This window comes from Sturnira hondurensis, unplaced genomic scaffold (assembly GCF_014824575.4).
Source record: "Sturnira hondurensis isolate 20B ecotype Veracruz unplaced genomic scaffold, ASM1482457v3 Scaffold0006655, whole genome shotgun sequence".
NCBI classification, from domain to species: domain Eukaryota; kingdom Metazoa; phylum Chordata; class Mammalia; order Chiroptera; family Phyllostomidae; genus Sturnira; species Sturnira hondurensis.
Genome location: NW_028079286.1, coordinates 2,047,989 through 2,067,854, shown reverse-complemented (window position 1 = coordinate 2,067,854; position 19,866 = coordinate 2,047,989). Strand labels below are relative to the sequence as shown.

General features: G+C 39.4%; 1 protein-coding gene across 2 annotated transcripts in view; it reads left to right on the top strand.

Moving 5' to 3' along the window:
* Positions 1–19,866, top strand: part of AKAP6 (A-kinase anchoring protein 6) — a 481,121-nt gene that overhangs the window by 79,073 nt on the left and 382,182 nt on the right. The window contains exon 1 of one of the 2 annotated variants that reach the window (XM_037050257.1): positions 19,466–19,648. The exons of the other annotated variant lie outside the window; for it this stretch is intronic. The gene's annotated coding sequence lies outside the window, so the exon portion shown is untranslated. Of the gene's footprint in view, positions 1–19,465; positions 19,649–19,866 lie in introns of those variants that run through there. 2 annotated transcript variants of the gene reach the window in all.

Below are 19,866 nucleotides of genomic sequence, written 5' to 3'. Positions count from 1 at the left end.
TTGTCACATACTTCCTGCTTTTGAGGACTTTGCAATCTTCTTTCCATCTTTTGGAAATACCAAATCCCATGACATGTTTTCATGATAATGTCACATACCTCATGATCTGTGTATGTGATATTAACATAGTGCCACTGTTCCTTTTTATACCATCAACTTTGAAAGTTGTCTTTGGGCAAGGCAATGGCTGTATAAAATAATGGATTATAAATATTCAGGGACTCCACTTTATCAAATGTCATAGCCAAAGGAAAATTACTATTTACTTCCCTTTGTGGCTCTTTTGAGTTCTTAGGAGGTGAAACTAAAAACGTATTGCTGAATACCACAAAGGTGCTTCCAGTTGGCACATTTTTCAAGTCACTAGAAATTATTTCCCTAAAATGAGTCAACATATGCCAGTGTGCCCATAGGCACACTAGATCCTCAGTGATACATGGTGGGGTTGGTGGTGTCAGCAACCTGCCTTGGTCTAGTCCTGTATTTCTTAAGAAATTTTTTTCTTTGGTTACAGAAAAAAGATGGTGGGATGTGCTGAGAGTAGGTGTAGCATGTACTTTTGTTTGTCTTAATCTTGAATTTATAGATTTTTGTTGTACACAAGGCAATCAATACTACACTTGCCATTCCATAACACTGTCTCCTAGATTTCTACTGTGAAGGCTATCCAGGTCCTTATGAGTGGATATATGAGCGAGACCCAAATAAAACCTGAATTATCTTCTGAAAGGTGGGCCCCTTGTAATACAGGCTTTCCCTGCTAGGTGAGTGTTCTAGGAACCTATGTATATCAGTGTACCACCTAGAGTTGTTGTGAGAGATTGCATTTGGCCTCAGTGAATTTTTTTTTGAAAACTCTTTCTATGCGTTTGCCCATTTCATAACGGTTGATTTACACCTGCCCACACTGTGCTGAGTGTTCAGCAGTTTTTGACCAAAAATGGTGTGACTCCTGTGCCCCACCCTCCCTGTTCATCAGGTTATGCCTTGAACAACAGTTTTTGTTTCCCTGGATGAAAAATGTCCTCAAAGGGAAATGTTTTGCCAATGTGGAAGTGGTGAAACAAACAAACAAACAACGGCAGCAGCACTAAAAGGCATCAAAATCAATGAGTTCAAAAACTGTTTTGAGCAGTGGGAAATGTTCTTGATAGGTGTGTTGCATCAGATGGAGAGTACTTTGAAGGTGGCAGAAGTTTAAACACGTGGAAATAAATACACAATATTTTTATAAGTAAATTTTGGGGTTTGGGGGGTCTACCCTCATACCGCTTTGAATCATCTTTTTTTAAACAGCTTCCTGTCCTGATCACCCAAAGATAACATATAAGAATAGCATTGAATAAGTGAGGGATAGTCATAGGGACTAAAACAAAAGTCTTCAGGGCAAGCTATTCTTACATCCTTGGAATATACATCCATGGGATGGGGGAGCTGCACAGTTATTGAGCCACAAATTTCTCCATTGCTTTCTGCTCCCACTCATCTGAAATACTACATCTCGAAGTGAAATTCCCTGCCAGCATGCTTTCTGCTGACTTCTTCACAGCTTTTAACACAATGTCTTGATGAGAAAAGCTCTTCAAGCATGTTTCTTCACTGACAGACGGATGAATCCAAGCTGTGAGAAACATTGTTGGATTTCTGTGTCTCTACAGAACATATATCCTCCTTGCCACAGTTTGGGGTTTGCCTTTATTGATTAGTCACAAGAAGAAGAATGAACCCAAAGTAGAGACCTAAATTGACAGGTCTATGCAGAACATCAAAGGGAAAACCTAGGCACTGAGCATCAACAATGCCAGGTTCAGGAATTAGTCATAGACTCTGGTAGCCAGTATGTGGAATGCCAGATAAAGGGCCCCACTTCCTAGATATTTTATTCTTTAGCATGGTACTGGCATTATTTTCTTAATTTCCCTTTCTGTTAGTACATTATTGGCATATAAAAATACAAGTGATTTCTGGAAATTAATTTTGTATCCTAATTTGTTGAATTCATTTATCAGTTATAGTAGTTTCTTGGTAGAATATTTGGGGTTCCCTATATACAGTATCATGTCATCTGCAAATAAAGGCAGTTTTAGTTTTTCTTTTCCAATTTCTTTTCCACCTCTTTATTTCTACTTTTTGATTTCTGTGGCTAGGAGTTTTGTACTATGTTGAATAAAAGAGGTGAAAGTGGACATCCCAGTTTTGTTTCAGTATTAAGGGGAATGCCTGTAATTTCTGCTCTTTGAGTATGATGCTGGCAGTGTGTCATATATGGCCTTTATTATGTTTAGATATGTTCACTCCATTCCCAAGGATGTAAAAGATCTATACATGAAAAACTATAGAATACTAAGGAAAAATTGGAGAAGATACAAATAAGTGGAAGCAAATATTGTGTTCATGAATAGGAAGAATTAAAATCATTAAAATGTCAATATTACCCAAAGCAATTGAGGATTCATTGCAGTTCTTATCAAGATTTCAATGATATATTTCACATAACTGGAACAAATATTTCAAAAATTTATATATAACCACAAAACGCCCCACATAGCAACAATGATTCTGAGAAAGGACAAAGTAGGAGGGATCACACTACCTAATATCAAATCATACTCTAAGGCCATAATAATCAAAATGGCATGGTACTGGCATAAAAATAGACACATACATCAATGGAACAGAATAGAGAGCCCAGAAATAAACCCACACCTTTATAGTCAATTAATATTTGACAGAGGAAGCAAGCACTTACAATGAGCTAAAGACAGTTTATTCAATAAACAGTGTTGGGAAAACTGGTCAGATATGTGTGGAAAAATGAAACTAGACCACCTTCTTATATCACACAGAAGAATAAATTCAAAATAGATAAAAACTTAAATGTAAGACCCCAAACTATAACAATCTTAGAAGAAAACATAGGCAGCAAAATCTTGGACATTGCTTGTAGCAATTTTTAATTGGATATATCTCCCCAGGCAAGGGGAACAAAAGAAAAATAAATAAATGGAACTATACCAAACTGAAAAGATTTTACGCAGCAAAGGAAAACATCAACAAAATAAAAAGATAACCCGCAGAATGGGAGAACATATTCACCAATATATCTTATAAAGGGTTAATCTCCGAAATTTATGAAGAATTTAAAAAACTCAACACCAACCCCCCCCAAACAACAACAAACAACCTAATTAAAAAATAGGCAAAGGACCTGAATAAACACTTTTTCAAAGAGGACATACAGATGGTCAATAGACATATGAAAGATGCTCAATGTCACTAATCATCAGAGAAATGTAAATGAAAACCACAATGAGATACCATCTCACACCTGTCAGAATGGCTACCACCAATGAATCAACAAACAAGCAACAAGTGCTGGAGAGAATGTGGAGAAAGGGGAACCCTTTTGCACTTTGGTGGGAATGCAGATTGTTGCAGGCACTGTGGAAAGCAGTATGGAGATCCCTCAAAAAACTAAAAATGGACTGTCTTTTGACCCAGTGATCCCAATTCTGGAAATATATCTGAAGGAACCCAAAACAGTCATTTGAAAGAACATAAGCACCTCTATGTTGATTGCAGCATTATTTACAAAATTGTCAAGCTGTGGAAGAAGCCCAAGTGTCCATCAATAGATGAGTGGATAAAACAACTATGGGACATTTACTACTAGTACTGCTCACCTGTAAAAAGAAAATTTGACTCTTTGTGACAGTATGGATGGACCTGGAGAACATGATGCTAAGTGAAATAAGCCAGTCAGAGAAAGACAAATATATGATTTCACTAGTATGTGGAATCTTAATGAACAAACTGAGCTAACAAGCAAAACAGAGACACTCATAGATGGAGAGTAGATAACAGCTAGTGTGTGTTGGGGAGGAGAATGGGTAGAGGGAATGAGTGAAACAAAAAAGGGCTTGTGGACATGGACAACAGTGCGGTGATTACTGGAGGGAGGGGTGCATAAGGGCACTAAATGGTATTGGAAAAAATGCAATAAAGATTAAATCAAAAGAGAAAATATTGAAAGGGACATAAGCTTATCAAAAGCAGAATGAGAAATACAGAGTTGAAATTAAAAGGTAAGTGGGAAAGTAGGCATGACTTACAGTCTTTTCTCCTTTTAATACTAGTAGATTGCAGGTGGGTGAGCCTGGGCACTTGGGAGCAGGGACTACTGAAGTCAAAGGGCCGGGAGGCAGGGTAGGAAAGGCTTGTTGCTTTTGACTACTGGAGTCTGGAATCCACACTCTTTTTGTACATAAAGAGTACTTGGGAGTTTTCTAGAGCAGTGTTCTCCAGAGTGTCCCAAGGAACACTAGTTCTGTTGATGCAAACAAATATTTGGAAGACATTGGTTAAACAAAAGTAAAAGTATTTTTCTGAAGACTCCTAGAGCTAATGTGTATGGTGTATCTCCCACAGGGTGAGTGTGTAAGCAGTATTTTTCAGAGGTGTTCAATGTCCAAACCTTTTCTATAAGTGCTTCACAGGACCAGGATGTTCATGTGGAGTCTCCTTGTCTTCACCTAGGGACACTTTGTCCTGCTGGCTGTCAGAGCTCACCTGGTCACATTTTCAGCTGAATGAATTTGTTGGTATAGTTTACCAATATTCTCTAGCCATTGTTTATTAAGACAACACAGAATGCGGAGAAAAAAATGGAAGCTCTTTCACTTTATAGCCAAGTTACAAGGAGAGAGTGACCAAAGGGAAGTTTCTGGGCAGTTCGGGTCTTCATTTAGTTTTGCCCTTGGGAGCATATGATCTTGAATAATTTACTGGAGTAATCCATTCACTGAGTTAAACTTATCTTTGTTTAGATAACTGAATTTGGATGTATGTTTAGTTTGAAACAGAAGCAATTATTTTATTTATTTTAAAACCCCTTATCCCAGTTCAGTTTTAAACAGAATTGATCCAATTACAAGCTAAGAATGAGATTTTTGGAAATTTTTCTCTTTAAATATTTTATGGACACAGAAATAGCTGCTGTTACTGGGAAAAGAAGTAAAAATCAAGCAGAGGTGGTTAAATCTGCATAATGATGAGTTCCTGGAGAGCTGTAATGTGATACGCAGGCGAGGAAGACCCTCTGTTAGCCATTGGGTGCTGTCACCCGCAGTGTTATTCATGCAATGCGCATGCATTTCCTGATGTTATTAGTGTAATCACTTTTTTTAAAGAACACTGTATTTTTTAATTTTTTAAAAGACTTTTTAAAAGTTTATTTATCTTTAGAGGGGAAGGAAAGGAGAGAGGAGGGGAAATATCAATGTATGGTTGCCTCTTGTGAGTCCCCTGCTGGGAACTGGCCTGCAACCCAGGTATGTGCCCTGACTGGGAATCGAACCGTGATCCTCTGGTTCGATCAGGCCCATGCTCAATCCACTGAGCTATGCCAGCCAGGGCTGTGTAAAGACTTTTATGTGAACCTGCACTGTGTGCACCCCAGTGCCTTAAATGGCATATACTCAGAAGGTATTTAAGAATTGCCTTTGTTATTTTAAGACTTTTGATAACTTTTTGAAGAATAGAAATAGGTGTTATTCAATTCAACTGCTTCATAGTCTGAACCCAAGATGCTATTTTAAAACATTCTGCCCTCATAAAGATATTTTAAAACACTGTAAAATTATATTATTTTACCTGTGTTTGCCTCAACACTGAGATTCTATTATTAAAATTCTCATATTTAAATATCTCATGTATATAAATCTTGTCATATTAAAATAAGGTTAAATATGTAAGTATAAATATTAAAGGTTATAAGAACCCTGTGAAGTGATAGACAAAGAAACTTGGTTTAGAACTACAGAGATTTGACCTAGCAGGAGATTTTCTTGTCTGTGTCCCTGGAGATCCTAAAAGGGCCTCCTACTAGGCATTATCCCCTTGCAAGCTGTAGTCCATGAGCAGTTCGTGGGCTCAAGGACCAGGCAGGAGAAACTCTCATCTGCATCCCTGGAGACCCTGAAAGGACTTAGATGTGACTCCAGCTTCTTCACAGCCGTGGTCAGTCCATCTTCCAGCTGTTCTAAGGGCACAAGGTCCCAATGGGGACATTCCCATGTGTGCCCTGGGAGATCCAGTTCTCTCACAGCCTCTGTTTGCCAGCAGTTTGCTGGCACAGAGGCCAAGCAGCAGACACTCCTGTCCCCACCTGTGGAGGTGCTAAAAGGGCTCTACCGTTGGCACCAGCGCCTCTCTAGTCACAGTCCATCCTGCTCAGGGAACATGCCTATCCATGCCAGGTGGCTGACCTCAATCTGGGCTGTGGAACCTGAAATAGCCAAGATCCAAGGCCAGTCCCTTAATAGGGACCATCCAGTGATCAGGCAGCAGAGGTCCCAGGGTCCTGGTGGGGGACACACCTGCTGTGCACCGGGTAGTAGGCCCACTGTCTGAGGACACAGCGGTAGACCCTGAAGTGCATACTTGTTCCAGCACCACTTTACTGAACAAGGTATTAGAGGCAGTCCTGTCCACCTAGTGATACCCACTTGAGACCCTGGTAACAAGACTGCCAATCACTGATCTTACTGCATATCCAGTGGCAGCCTCATGGCAGCCCCATACTTGGCTCTAATACAGCACAACTGTGATTCTGGAGGCAGTCCCATTAACCAGAGGAATAGACAGGAGGTTTTCACTTGCTGAAATGACCGGAAGAGGCTTTTGTCCCTTCAAATGCACAGATGCCAGGGCAAGGCTGTGTAGATCATGGAGAATCAGGCAAACGCGACAACACCGAAGGAAGCTAATAAAGCTCTGGTAACCAGCTTCAAAGAAGTAGAGATCTACAGTTTGCGTGACAAAGAATCCAAAACAGTCTTCTGAAAGAAAATGAATGAAAAGCAACAAAACACAGATAGATAATTAAACAGAATCAGGGAAACAAGGTGTGAACAAAATGAGGTAATGAAGAAATACAAACTACAAGAAAGAACCAAACAAAATATGCCTTGAAAGCAAAACTGCCCTTCAGAAATGTAGAAAGATATTTCCAAACAAAAGCTAAGAGAGTTCATTACCACTAGCCTTGCCTTGCCAGAAATGCTAAAAAGAGCCCTTCAAGTTGAAATGAAGGAACAATAGCAGCATGAAAACATATTAAACTCATTGGCAAAAGGAAATATATAGTAATATTTAGAATACTAATAATGTGATGGTGATGTGTCTCATTTTTATTTTTAGTGTAAATGTTGAAATAATAATATTTTAAAAACAATAATTTGGTGATAGATGCCCAATATAAAAACACAAAGTATGACATCAATGGCATAAAACATGGGGAGGGGAGAGAAAAATGTAGTTGCTTTTTTTTAATGAAGTTGAAGGTAAGTTTTTATGAGCCTAAAATAGACTTATAAACCTTGTAAATATCTATAACATGTTTTATTAAGCCTCATGGTAACTATAACAAAAAAGACTTTTTTAGTACTTACACAAATGATACACAGAAAGGAATTAAAGCATACCACTAAAATACAAATTATAAAGGAAGATATCAAGAGAGGAAGAAAGCAACAAAGGAACTAAGATAACAGAAACCAACAAAATAGCAGTAGTAAGTCTTTGCATACCAAGAATTACTTTAAACATAAATAGATTAAATTCTCCAATTGAAAGATGCAAATTAGCTGAATGGACTAAAGACACAAGATCCAACAATACACTTCATACTGGAGACTCACTTTAGTTTAAAGGACACATATAGGTGGAAAATGAAGGGATGGAAAAAGATATTCCACACAAATGGTAACCAAAAGAGAACAGTACTAACATATTCCTCCTCCTTATATCTTCTTTTAAATTTTCATGTTGTTTCACACAGTGGAAACCAAGAAAAAAATATTCTTGGCTGTTTGTGTTTTACATGGTGCTAAAATGAAATACAACAAAACTCTCTCCTCATAAACTCATTTAATTAAAGGTTATTCAGAATGCATTTTAAAAACTTAGTCAGCTGTATGTTAATGAAATAGTCTGGTTGTTTATTTTAAGGCAAAGGAAATAACATTTCTTGTTGAGGAAACTCATTCAAAGGACCTCGAGTATCCAAACCAACATTTGAATCACACAGAACTATTACCAGTGATGGATCATGGCAAAGGGCACAATGAATGGAAACTATGAAAGCAGAACTTGTCTGCAATTCATTGTGTTTGGCTGCAAATGACAAAGTCAGACCAAATAGTTGTGTCATGTGGTGTATGATATGATTCTGAAGCATTAATTAAAAAATTATAAATAGAGGATTTCTAGAGGCTGCTTGAAAAGGAGCAATTGTTTCTGCTTGTCATATCAATTGTGATTATTGCTAACAAAGCAAGATATTAAAAATTAAAGAGCTAGGGACAGTTAGCTTTCAAGTATCTAACTTCTGGGTGACAGCCACTCTTGGGTGATGTTCATGTGCTTGGATGATGACCACAGCTAGACTTGCTTAGCGGTGAGTGATTAAATCAAATGCCTGGAAGGATTTTGCTTTCAATTTTGGCTTTGGCACCTTGTGGCAGAGGGGGGAGAGTGTGGATTGGCCTGTCACAGTGATCAGCATCTTTGTCCTCTATACTTTAGTGCTTTAGAGGGGCCCCTCGATTTTTTTAAATCCATTTTCCATCTTTGTTGAAAGGAAGATCTGGCAAAGTATTCTGTAATATTCAATATATAATTTATTTTCTAGAGTTGGTGAAGGATGGCCTAGGTTTATTTTAGAGGCATTTATGTCATTAGCTCTTACTCAGCAGTTTCCATTACTGCTATTTATTTCATCAAGGAAGAGAATAAAAAATTTATCAAGAAAAAGCCAAACATTCAATGAAGATGATTTATGTTAAGTTGGTTTATGACGCATGCTTTTCTTGTCTACCAGCATACACAGAATAAAATATTTATGGGTTTGTACTTTCTGCTCTTTATTAGAAAATATGTACTTTATTTTTCTTTGAAGGGTCATGATATATAACTTTTATTTATTCTAGGAATTATTATTTTTTTAAAATATATTTTATTGATTATACCATTACAATTGTTCTATTTCCCCCTTATTTCCCCTCCACCCGCACACTCCTTCCCCCACCATTCTCCCCCCTTAGTTTATAACCACGTATCTCAAGTTCTTTAAATTCTATATTTCCCCCACTATTCTTGCCCTACCCCTTATCTATTTTCTACCTACCATCTATGATATTTACTGTGCCTTCTCCCCCCTTCTCCTCCTCCCACCCCCCTGTTTCTAACCCTCCATGTGTTCTTCATTTCTATGGTTCCACTCCTGATCTAGCTGTCCTCTTGGTTTGCTTTTGTTTTAGGTGTGGTTGTTAATAACTGTGTGTTTGCTGTCCTTTCACTGTTCATATTTTTCATCTTCTTTTTCTTATATAAGTCCCTTTAGCATTTCATATAATAAGGGCTTGGTGATGATGAACTCCTTGAACTTGACCTTATCTGAGAAGCACTTTATCTGTCCTTCCATTCTAAATGAAAGTTTTGCTGGATAAAGCAATCTTGGCTGTAGGTCTTTGGATTTCATGACTTGGAATACTTCTTTCCAGCCCCTTCTTGCCTGTAAGGTCTCTTTTGAGAAATCCGCTGACAGTCTGATGGGTACTCCTTTGTAGGTGACTGTCCCCTTATCCCTTGCTGCTTCTAGGATTCTCTCCTTCATTTTAGTCTTGGCTAATGTAATTATGATGTGCCTTGGTGTGTTCCTTCTTGGGTCCAACTTCTTTGGGACTCTCTGAGCTTCCTGGATTTCCTGGAAGTCTATTTCCTTTGCCAGACTGGGGAAGTTCTCCTTTATTATTTGTTCAAATAAGTTTTCCACTCGTGGCTGTTTCTTTCCCCCTTCTGGTACCCCTATAATCCGGATGTTGGAACGTTTAAAGATGTCCTGGAGGTTCCTAAGCCTCTCCTCATTTTTTTGAATTCTCATTTCTTCATTCCTTTCTGGTCGGATGTTTAGTTCTTCCTTCTGGTCCATTCCATTGATTTGAGTCCCAGTTTCCTTTCCATCGCTATTGGTTTCCTGGACATCTCCCTTCATTTCAATTAGTTTAGCCTTCATATGTTCCTTTAATTTGTGACTATAATCAACCAGTTCTGTTAGCATCCTGATAAACAGTGTCTTGGATTGTGCTTCTGAGAGGCTGGCAATTTCTTGGTCGCTTAGAGTTATTGGCCCTGGGACTTTGAGTTCTTCTTGCACCATCTTTTGGGCTGTTCCTGCCTGTTCTGTAGCAGGATCAGAGCCCTAAAGTGTTCACTAGAGCAGGGCCACTAAGTCGCTGGGTTGTGACATTGTATGTGGGGGCGGGTTCAAAGAGGAACAATTGTGTCCCGTCTGCTGCCTGCCACCACGGCCCCCACCAGCGCCGCAGCCACCACCGTCACCAGGCCCACGTGTTTTGTTCCACTGCATGTGAGTGTGCCACTGCTGTCAGCCCTCCACCACTGGGTTTGCCCCCTGGGGCCTGCGTGGTCCGTCTCACTGAGCGTGAATGTGCGACCGTGGTCAGTCTGCCCCACACCCCCACTGGTTCCCGGCTGCCTGCTGGCCTAGGTCGGGGGATCTGTCCTGCCCGACCCTGCTCCACTGCTGGCTTCGCCTCTCTTACCGTCCCCGTTGAATGGTTCGTAGTTGTCGGACTTCCGTATAATTCAATTTTCTGGTCTTTGGGTGTGTCTTTGTTTTCCAAACCTTTGTTGTATTCAAACTTGGCTGTGGGAGAAGGCACAGTGTTTCCGCCTATGCCTCCCTCTTGGTGGAAGTTCTCCTATTTGTTCTAGGAATTATTTTTTAAAACACCAATTCATGTCAGAATAAGTCATAATTTACCAGAAATTTACCCTCAATTTAGATGGCTGATTGGGCACAAATGTTTGACAGTATTTAATAAACTTGATGCATTTTAAGCAAAATAATTGTAAAATATTTTAAATGAATAGATTTTACCATGTTGAAATTATTTCTTTGAAAGACAGATATAATACCAGACTTTTCGTTATTGTTTCTATAATAGACAGCATTCAGAGGGAGGGGCTCTGATTACATCAGACCTTTGGATAGGAAGAGGCTTTGCTGTCTCCCATTTCACCCGAAAGAAGATATGTTTTATTGATTTGAGAAGGAGGGAGAGAAACATCGCTGTGAGAGAGAAACAGCGATGGGTTGGGTTGCCTCCCGTACACACCCCACAACCTAGGCATGTGCCCTGACCAGGGATTTAACTGGAAACCTTTTGATGTACAGGATGCGCTCTAACCAACCTAGCTACCCAGCCAGAGCTCCCATTAGTATTTTTAATCTGACATTGGAATCTTCTAAAGAAAATCCTTTTTGCATGTCTGGGATATTAGGGTGACTAGGAAATAATAGTGAATAGGAAACAATGCCTTTGAAAATCCTGGTCTTTATGAAAGTTCATCGCCAGTAAAATGCCTTCTGTTTATGACAGAATAGCAGTGTGAGTAGTTATTTGATGTGTTCTCATGTTGCAGCATGAACAGCAAAATCAGATGTAACATTAGTTGAAAAATTTGGCCTGAGTTCATTATTTGGCTTCTGCCTGATTTATTTTTCTTCAAAAATAAAAGTTATTCACTCCAGAATATACCTGCTCATGGGACCAATATGAAATAAGCTTACTTTTAACTTGATCTCTTAATCACCTGCAACTTTCATGATGAGATCAGATTTAGTTTGTAAGAAGCAGTTCTTTCTTAAAGGGATTGTTTCCAGGAAACAAATATTGAATTAAGTCACAGTGAGCATTTTATATTAAAAAATACAGTGTTTTAGGAGGAGGGTAGGACACTTTTAAAGTTAACACTTTAGCGAAGTGACCCTACTTAGTTTTGTACCATACTGTACCCCAAAAACAAACAAAAATAAATCATCTTCAAATAAATTTGGGAATTAATCCACCTTATACTTCCATTTCATCTTTGGAGATCCTCAATGTACCCGTGAGGATTAAAGCCCTGTCTCATAATTAAGAAACTCCTTCATTTTTTAATATAGATATTTTTAAGTTTTAGGTTTGTACACAAATAGTTAAGAATCAAGTAGTTTTGAGCTGTAAGAAAACAGCAGTTCTAAGACTATCTTCTTTTCCATTTCCCATTTGTCAGAGGCAACTACTTTTCATCTTTTAGCTGATTATTTTGGTAGCTGCCTTCATTTTGAAACAACACAATAGTGGAGCTACTTCCTGAGTATTTTTTAAAAGATTTTATTTATTTTTAGGGAGAGGAGAAGGGAAAAAGAAAGAGGGGGAGCAAAACATCAATGTGTGGTTGCTTCTCACACGCCCCCCACACTGGGGACCTGGCCTGCAACCCAGGCATGTGCCCCAACTGGGAATTGAACTGGTGACCCTTTGGTTTACAGCCTGCACTCAATCCACTGAACTACACCTGCCAGGGCTTCCTGAGTATTTTTTCTCTTATCTTTATCTATTGACTTTTCAGTACAAAAGTTGAGAATTTATTTAGCTTGTTCTCCCACCCCATTTCTCTCTCACAGAGAGGGGCACACATGTACATGCATGCACACACACAATCCCTCACCCCATTTTTCCCATATAAGTATGTGTGATTTGGATTATATCAATATTTATTGTTTATTATTAAGAATAAATAAATGCAATTTTTAGCTATACCACATAGAATAATTTTGTTCTATTTTTTGTAAAAGTGTATTTTTTGGAGTTTATTATTATTATTCGCTCATTTTCTATGTGTTTATCTCTAATTCAACTCCCAATTCTCCACCAGTTGAATAAACCTCTTCTAGGTAGACATGTTGATTCACATCAGGTTTGCTCTCTCAACGTTGTCTGTTCGGCACACTTTTTCTGAGAGCCTGTGATCTGTTCCCACCCGATGCACAGCTGCCCCCCGAGATTTCCCTTCCTCATCACCATGGGGTGCTAAGTCTCCTGTTTTCTACACCCTGTGACTTCCTCTTTCTTGGTTTGCTCTCTCTCTCTGTAGAGTATGTAGAGAGATTCTGGTACCTCATGAAAAAAGTGTGCGTTATGTTTTTATGTGAACTTAAGTATCTGAAAAATCTTTATTCTGTCCTAACATTTATCAATCTATGTTATTTTTGGTATATCATTTCATGCTGGATTTCTTTTCCCTTCTTAAATGAAATCATTGCCTTCTAGCATCCAGTGTTGCTGTTATGGACAAACGTACTCCTCTGTGTCTCCTCTATTCTCAATACTCCACCCCTGGCCCTTCAGATCACCAAAGAAGTGGTGGTTTTCCCATACCAAGAAATTCTCTGATACCAGATGTCTGCCCTATAATTTTACTCAATTCTGACACTACTCACCTGAAGATGGTGCCAAACCGCACAGTTTAAGGGTGCTGTCCCACAAGACTATCCCCCTCCCTCCTCTCACTGCAGATGCTAATTGCCTGCACATCTGATCAAGTGACTGGCTATACATTGAACCCCTCCTATAAATCGAACCGGTTGAATTAACTTGTAGAACCACTCACAGAATGCAGAAAAACAGTTTACTTACAAAAACTTTTAGTTATTATAAAAGGATATTGAAGGGTACAGATGAACAGCCAGATGAAGAGATACATAGAATGAAGTTTGGAAGGGTTCCAAGCAAAGGAACTTTGGTGGAGTTTGGGGAGTACCATCTTCCTGGCACGTGATGCATTCTTGTTCACCAAGACAGAGGCTACCTGAATCCTGTCTTTTTGAGGTTTTTAAGGAAGCTTCATTACATACACATAATCGATTAAGTCACTGGCCATCAGTGACTCATGGAACCTCTAAGCCTCTCTCTTCACCAGAGGCTGGTTGGTAGAACTGAAAGTGTCAGCCCTCTAATCTTGGTTGTTTCCCCTGGCAACCACACCTCATCCTTAAAAGCTTCCCAAAAGTCATCTCATTAACATAACTACAGTGTGGTTGAAAGGGTCTTGTGGTGAGTAACAAGGCACCTCTTTCCACCTTTATGGCTGCAGACTGTTTTTAGGAATCAAGGACAAAGACCAAACACTATCACAAAAGGTATTCCCATTGCTCTTTTGCTTAGGAAATGCTAAGAATTTTAGGTGCTTTGTGCCAGAAATGGGGGCAAAGACCAAATATATACATATATATATTTCTTATTATAAATAACAATATTACAGTTGTTACTGAGAAATCCAAAGCAATCTAATTTATGATTCCTTGTGTGTGGGGGAAGAAACATCTATGCTCAAGGTCATTTTGACTGGTGTAATAATCAAATCGACACAGACAGATTAGCAGGAGAAAATAACCAAATTTAATGCCCACATATGTTTGGGAACTCCACATACAGGAATGAGTCAGAGACCTAACTTGCCTGAGAGATTCAAAGACAGAAAAATAAAAATGGGTACATGAGACATTCTAAGGTAGGCATGAGGTAAGGTGTCCTGGGAGCTTCAAAGGGTCTTTGTAGGACAATAAGATAAGCAGATATTTAGCAACTTGAAGTTTTTCCTGCCCTATACATACATCAAGCACTCTAATTCAAGTTCTTCTAAGTAGTTAAGGGAGGGGCACAAGTTTCTCTGGAGCCCACAACTAAAGTTACCTTTAGCTCAAAACAATCTGCTTAATACATATGTGTGTCTTGGGTGACTAGTTCTGAACCCCCACACTTGTATACAGGGGATCCACCCCAAAACCTGGAATTACCTTATAGAGGGCAAGCCTCTTACACTATAGGCTTCCCCTGCTAGGTGAGTGTTCTAGGAACCCATTTATATCAGTGTACCAGCTAGCATTGTTGTGAGAGGCTGCATTCAGCTTCAGTGAATTCTTTTTGAAGACTCTTTCAACATGGTTGCCCATTTCATGCTGACTGTTTAGCAGTTTTTGACCAAAAGTGGAATAACCCCCAGGCCCAATCCTCCCTGTTCACTGTATCTTGCCCTAAGCAGCTTTGTTTTGTTTGTTTCCTGGATGAAAAATGTCCTCAAAGGGAACAATTTTGCCAATGTGGAAGAGGTGAGACAAAAAATGGCAGAAGCACTAAGAGGCATCAAAACAGATGAGTTCAAAATCTGTTTTGAGCAGTGGGAAAAAAGTCTCCATATGTGTATTTCACCAGATGGAGAGTACTTTGAAGGTGACTGAAGTTTAACATGTAAGAATAAATACACAAATTTTTATAAATAAATTCTATTTTGGGGGGTTTCCCCTCACATGCCTCTAACTCAACCCACCGATCATGTTCCCTAATATTCTGAGATTTCAAATAAAGGGCCTTGATGTGTATCTATTTTTATACACTAAGTAGATCTTTTAATTTATTTTTTGTACTTTATTTTTTATTGTTTATTCTATTACAGTTGTCCCAGTTTTTTTCCCCATAGGGTCTTTTTATCTAGAAATGCATGTTGTTCATTTTCTTAAAGTACTTTATTTTCCTTTTGCCTGTTCTCCAGTTGTTGAACCTCCTGGATTGGTGGCTCATTATCTTACCTTTTCTCTCTCAAATTTTTCTTTATTAAATTTTTTGCTTTACTTGTTGTGAGATTTCCTTAACTTTGCTTTTAGCTGTTGTATTGAGATTTTCTTCTCTACTGTCATGTCTTTGTTTTTCCAAAGTTCCTTTTTGTTCTATAAATATGAGTATTTGTTTTTAAAATTAATATTGTGCTCTTTTTTCGTGGTTACGATATCTTATCTCTGATATTTCTTTTTTCCCCAAATCATCTTCTCCTTGCATAGCACGTTTTCTCCAGTTCGAAGGTTTTTGTTGGCCCACTTTGGGCCTGCCCATCTATATTAGAGCTCTCCCCAAATCTCTGCTAACCCTCGCCTGCCTGATCCCACCTGGGAGTGGAGACTAGAAAGCTGACCCAATGCTCTAAGTGTGTGGGTGGGTCTATTGACTACAAATGTCACCGTATGGTGATTTGGATGTGTCACTTTCAGTATCTTGTCTTCTTGGACTGATCGGGTCTACAGAGGTGAGCTCTATTCTCTTGACTGGAGGGTAAATTGGAGAGTCAAGTTGGGGAAAAGGACTGGAGGGTCTTAGCACTCAAAATGCCTGTATTAACCCTGTCTCCCTGTTTTCAAGGTGCTTCTGTCCACTGTACTCAGTGTCCTTAAGTCCTGAGAAGCTTTGATTGGTCCTTTCTGGAGAACAAATCTCTACTCTTCTACCAGAACTGGCAGTGGGAGCAACCACCTAGCATTACAGAATGAAGACCCAGAGTTCTGCTTCTGAAGCATTTTTAAATTAAAAACTAATGTTCTTGATATATCATTGCTGCTTTTGGCCCAGGAGACCAAACTCAAGGTTAAGGGTATCGTCCTGTAAGACTGCCAGGTCTTCCCAATGCTTCAGACACCAGCTGTAAGTGCAGGGGTCCCCAGGGCTACCCTCACTTTGGACCAGCTGGTTATACATTCAGGGGTCCTCACAGACTCCTTCAGATGTGATAATTTAATAGAACAACTCACAGAACTCAGGAAAGTGCTGTACTTAAATGATTATAGTTTTATTATAGCAAAAGGATGCAAGTCAGAACCAGCCAAAGACCGAAACACGTGGGGTGGAACCTGGAAATGAGAAGGTTCCAAACACAAAGTTTCCATGCCTCAGGGATGTGCTACCCTCTTGTCATTGATGGGTGACAGTTCTCTTGGAGAGCTGCCGACCTAGGGCTTAGCTTGAGCTTCCCTGTCCATAGCTTTTACTGGGGCTTCGTTGCTTTGGCAGGATTGATCGAATGGTTGCCTGTGTGGCTGTCCAAAGCCCCGGCCCTCTAATCACTTTCTGTCTGGCTGTCCCCCATCCTGAGTCATCTTGTTAGTGTGAACCGAGACCTGCTATGAATAACAAAAATGCTCTTATCAGGCAGTTCCAGGAGTTTAGAGGTTGCCTCCCAGAAGTTGGGACAAAGTCCAGACTTCTCTTTGGGTAAAGTTCATTCTTCACCACATACTTTTTCCCTGTCCTCTTTCAGAGGTACCTGCTTCCACCAATTTCAAAATTCTTTAAGGGGCTTGGAAGTTTGGTTCTATGTGTTTTGCACTGCTGGCTCGGGATTTAGTTTTCTTGAATTGGCTAATTTCAAGCCAATTATTACTTGTTCATCTAACTTCTAGATTCCAAAGTTATTATTCTTTCTTCTCCCATTCTTGAATGTTTATATTAGGCCCCAAACCAAAAAATCCTCTGTGGTAGTGTTAGTGGGGTTTGTGGAAGGAGCAAAATTCCAGGCACGTATTCAGTTGGCTGCCTCTGCCCAGAAATCACCCAGCACTATCCCAGTATGTTTGTCAGTAGCAACTTTTTCCAGAATACCTATTTACACCTGGCAAAGAAACACTGAATTAGCAAACATTTCTATGTTGTTACATTAATACAAATAACTAGCTAATTCAGGCTTCTGAATCTTTAAAGAGCATTATTTCCTTTCCACTTTACATACTGAGGTTACAAAAGGTAGATGGGCTCTTATCACTTATTGACTGGGGATGAGAATATGGGGACAGAGGAAGATCTTTTAACTTTAGTGTTATCTATTTTTATAATGTTTCAATTATTCTACATTACTTTTTAATTATTTAAAAATAATTTTAGAACAAGAAAAAAATGTAAAAACATCACATGAAAGGATTCTTAAAAATTTTCCACTTCAAGTATACGATGCTAGGGTTAATGGAGATCTAAAAATGGAGAATTCTTTTTATATTTAATGGGGTAGGTAGGACAGAGCACAGAGCTCCTTCAATCACCCTGGCCTAACAGACTGGCAGCCTCCCTCCCTCTCACTCTCCCCACCCTCCACTTTCTGTTCTCTCTCTGACTCTTTCTCTTTTTTTTTCTGGGCTGGAAAGAGATTTTAAGGTTACCTTTTATATTAATGAAGTTTGTCTGGAAAAGAGGATGTTGATCTTATGATAATGCCGATTCCTCATTTTATTTCCTTGGTAAACAAGAGTACACATGTTGATTTTTTTGTTCCATTTTAGGACACAACTGTAATTTTATTTCTCTTCTACAATCTTTGTAGAGATCCTGCTCCCTGAAAGACTTATTCTAAACTCCATGGCATGGCGTTCACAGCCCTTCTGTAACGTGGCTGTAATGCACCTGTAGCTTTGCTTTTGGTCCCCATCAAGTTCTCAACTCCCCTCAGCATTGAATTACTTGCCGATTTGCCCCACTTCTTGGTGTTAAGGTGTCTTTGCCCATGAAATTTCCCCAGTTCTATTTCCCCCCCACCTCTCTTCTCTCTTCTCTTTTTGCCTATCTAAATTATACGTATTATTATAAGCCCAACTCAAATGTTACCCTCTCCAATAAGGGTTCCGCCTCATCTTTCCTTCTTCCAGGATTAATGCCACGCCACTGGGCCCTTAAAGGGTTTTGATCGCCCACATCCTGCTTTAGATATTAGTGGGGGTGTGTTAGGGGAGGAGAGCACAGGGAGAGAAGTTGTCTCTATTAAGTTATAATTTCCTTGAGGATAAATATGATGAGTCATATACATACATAACACCTTGTATATAGTTGATTCTCAGTAATGTCAGTTGATTTGAAATGAATCTTGTTTCATTGTCTTTGTGTTAGCAGCATTGACAAAAACAGCAACTGTATATAAATCATGTTAGAGGGTTTTACAAATCCAGTTTCTCTCAAGACATTTTTTTGAACAACAGAAATGTGGCTACCTAAATGCTTAAAAGTGATTATTTGCAATTTGAGGAGGGGGTGAGAAATAGGAACACTCATTAGCGTTTGCAGAGTCCAGGTCCATATACTCCTGACCGTGGGCACCATTTGCAGCTGACCAGCTGATGCAGCTGAGTGAATCCCAGAGTGACAGGAACTGATTGTGGTCGTGGGGGCAGAAAACACAGGAAGTAAGCTGAGTCAGTCTGGGACTTCTGGTCACAGGAGAAGGATCTGATTAATTGGGTAACAGGCTGGCAATACGGGGTAGGAGAAGGATGGAAGCAAGGAAGATTATTGATGAAGTATATTACAGCTGATAGAAGACTCTGCTCTGGGCAAGAAAATCAGTGGTGATTGAGGGGAGGCCCAGGAGTGTCCATGGTCTCTATGTGATTAGCAGGATCTAATTGGCTATCTGCCTGGGTGGGGGTGGGTGGGAATAGCTAATACAAAAGACATATTAAAGTGGTAAAAAGAGAAAGAGAGAGAAATAATATCAGTGATAACACAAAAAAATCTTTTAAATTGTAGAAATCTCTCTGGGGCCCCTCTGTTCACTAGTTTCGTGCTGTCTCCTCCTCCCCCCACCACCTCCTTAAAGCGTAAGTCTTTCTCACTGATATCTGTTGCAGGCTGTTCTGTTAGGTGGAAGGATTAGAAAGTGAGGCTAATCTGGGGTTTCCACAGAGATCTCACTAAACCCCATGGTTACAGGTGAGTTCTGGGGAGTGTGGGCCCAGGGGAGAAGAGGACAAAGGAAAGGGAAGAGATAGACAGTGATTATGAAAAATTCTTTAGGAGCATCTTTAAAAAACCACTCTTTTTGCCCCTAAGTACAAATTTAACATAATACTTGACAGGAGCATTTGGCTTTCTTCTTTAAGTGCTTAAAGCCACTTATAGTTTTCCAACTCTTGACCTTCCAAGAGGCCAGAAAGGTAGGTGGACAGCAAGGCTTAAAACTAGGTGATAAATTAAAGCCTCATTCATCTAGGTAGACCAAAACATTTAATTAATTTCTCAAATGTGTTTTCGTGCTGTCTTCACAGAGCCTGATTCTAGAATCCTGGAATCAGATACAGGATACGTGTTTCGAGTTCATTTATTTTTCCTTAATGCAATCAGAGCAGGAGAATTAACCTTACACAAAAATAAA